Genomic DNA, 2,729 nt, shown 5'->3' on the forward strand with positions numbered 1-2,729 from the left:
GAGCTCGGTTGAGAAGAAAGAAACAGGGGAGAGGCTCTGTTTCGGTGAAGAAGAAGAAGAAGAAAGCCGAGAGAAAGAAATAAAAAAAGAAGAGAGAGGGGAGGAAAGAGAAGAGTTTGTGATATTTTGGGAATAATGGGAGGTGATCAATTTCATTTGAAGATGGGAGGTCGTCCGGAAGCCATGCTCGGCTAAACGTCTAGTCTAGGGCTAGATGAAGCCCTAGCAATGTATCAGGGCAATTGTAGTTCTCACTTTTTTATTATTTTGGAGCTTGTTTAAATTCTTATTTTCAATGAAATATTTCTTTATGATATTTAAATTTCGAGCATGCTAGTTACTAATCATGTTTGCTAAAGTAGTCTAAGATGATCCAAGCCTAGGAAGATGAAGTGTGCTGCATCCTAGATTAGCATACTTAGGTAGACACTTCATGCTACACCGAAGATGGATCTTCCTAACACTCTTTATGCTTTTATTTTAAAAGGCTTGTAGCCAAAATTGCATGCCTCTCCAAAAGACAAAAATTAAGAACACAATCCTTGATGCAATGCTATGTGGTGGATTCCAAACCCTAGATCTATTTACTCTGATAAATTCCAATCCGTACTCATAGTTTAATTTAGTTAAATCAAGTTAGCAAATCCTTCTTTTTGATTTATTTTTAAAAGAAAAATAACTTATTCTTCAATCCCTGTGGACCGACACCCGTAATCACTATCCTACAGGATACGTGCTATTGCGTGGTTTATTTTTGAAATTGAAATAACCGATCACTTGCTATGTGGCATGCTTTGTTGTTGGTTCAAAGGCTTTGTAGCGAGGTTGGTTGGCCGGCCCTTTGTATGGGCTATGGTCGATTCTGAGGCACATTAGTAAACATGGTATTCTAAAAACTGTTTATCAAGTTGCTTGGAGGTATATATTAGGTTACTAGATGACTAATTTGCTATGTGCGTATCATCCGGCCGTGTACTATATACTAATAAACATCGTGTTTTGAGAACTTTATATTAATTTATCTAGAGGTATATACAGGGGCGGCCCAATACATTTGGGGGCCTTAGGCGAACTCATTAGAAGGGGCCTTTTTTATTATTATTTAAATAATAATTTTTTTAATAAGTATAAAAATATTTTAAAATTTTTATTTAAAAAGTTAAAAATGATAAAACTTAATTGTGTCAAGAAAAACAAACTTGGATCCCGACAAGTAGTGCCGAACTTAATTGTGTCGAGAAGAGGTGGAATAGTTCCGAACTCGACGGCGAGAAGAGGCCGAATAGTGCCGAACCGCTGAAGTAGTGAAGTCACAACCAATCTACAATTGAACCATAAAATAACAAATTTTAAATTAATTACTTAACTAAATAAAAATTAATTAGACCAAAAAATAATTAATAAACTAATGAATAGGGTTACAGCCTTACAGTTACAGGGGACTGAGGCCTGAGGGAGTGAGGGGAGGAGGTCGGGACTCGGCCCACTCGGGTCTCGGGAGGTGGCCCGGTGGGAGTGGGACCGTGGGAGCCTGGGCCCTGGCGGCCTGGCCGGCTGGCCCCTGGGACTTGGGAGGAGCCGAGGAGGTCGGGTCCGTCGGGACTCGGGAACCGGGAACCCCGAGGAGGCCGCCGGCCGGAGCGGCAGAGGAGATGAGGAGAGGACGGGGTCACCGCCGGCGCCGGTCACAGCCTCACGGGAGGCCGAGGACGGCGAGTCGGCGACGTCGGCAAGAAGAGGATGGGAGGCCTCACCGCCTCGGCCCTCGGTCGCCGCGGAGGCGTGGAGTCGGATGTCGGACAGTCAGAGACTCGGAGGAGCCGAGGATGGCGACTCGGAGTCTCGGAGTCGGTGAGGACGCTGGACGCCGAGGAGAGGACGGGAGTCACGGCCTCACGGGACTCTGCACGGATGCACAGTGGACCGGAGCTCGGAGTCGGAGTCGGAGGACGGAGCTCGGAGCACAGTACGGCGACGTCGGCGAGGAGAGCTGGAGAGGGTTTTGCCGAGTGCCGAATGCCGAGTGCCGAGAACCGGAGAAGGTTCCGGCATTAAAAAGGCAGAGAAGGGGCCCAATGGGGGAGAGTCGGACTGTCAGAGAGAAGGGAGGAGCCAGGGAGGAAAAAGCCGTTGCGTTGCCACTTGCCACTTGCCTGTTGCTTGTCGCCCGTCGTCCGTCGCCCGTCGCCCGTCGCGTCGCCGCCGCCCAAACCCGCTGCCGACTCCCTCCATAGCCCATAGCTAAGCCAGATAGCCTCATAGCCTGAATCCTGTCATCCTGATAGCCCTGGCCCCTGCTGCCCTTGCCGGCTTGCCCCTGGTCCCTGGAATAAAAAAAAAAAAAAGACTGGGTGGGGGCCTTCCCTGGGCCGGGGGCCTTAGGCGACCGCCTCGGTCGCCTAAGGCTCGAGCCGGCAGTGGGTATATATTGGTTTGCTAGTTAACTAATTTACTTAGTATGTATCATCTAGCCATTTGGTGTATATCATTTGGCCATATAGTGTGTACTGATAAAAAACATGTTCTAAAAATAAGAAAAAGGATGCCATGCACGATTTCTTTTACATTTTATTTTTTAATCACAGAATTGATGACTCCGTTGGCGGAAAGAGTTTCTGATTTTTAAGTTTCTTCTTTAAGATAAGTATTAGAAAAAGCATGGTAAAATAGGAAACCCACCTTATATTTTATTTTTCTGATGCCCGCCCTTGATGATTTTTGTTCCAGCC

At 46.6% G+C, this 2,729-nt stretch overlaps 1 long non-coding RNA gene across 1 annotated transcript; it reads right to left on the minus strand.

The window, feature by feature from the left end:
- Nucleotides 1–1,150: 1,150 nt before the first annotated feature.
- LOC120107836 lies at nt 1,151–1,897 on the minus strand. The gene is made up of 2 exons (XR_005509448.1): nt 1,431–1,897; nt 1,151–1,321 (listed from the first exon to the last, which is right to left on the minus strand). It is a non-coding gene; the product is annotated as an uncharacterized LOC120107836 (long non-coding RNA).
- Between the last annotated feature and the right edge of the window lie 832 nt (nt 1,898–2,729).

This window comes from Phoenix dactylifera, unplaced genomic scaffold (genome assembly GCF_009389715.1).
Source record: "Phoenix dactylifera cultivar Barhee BC4 unplaced genomic scaffold, palm_55x_up_171113_PBpolish2nd_filt_p 001039F, whole genome shotgun sequence".
Taxonomy (NCBI): Eukaryota; Viridiplantae; Streptophyta; class Magnoliopsida; order Arecales; family Arecaceae; genus Phoenix; species Phoenix dactylifera.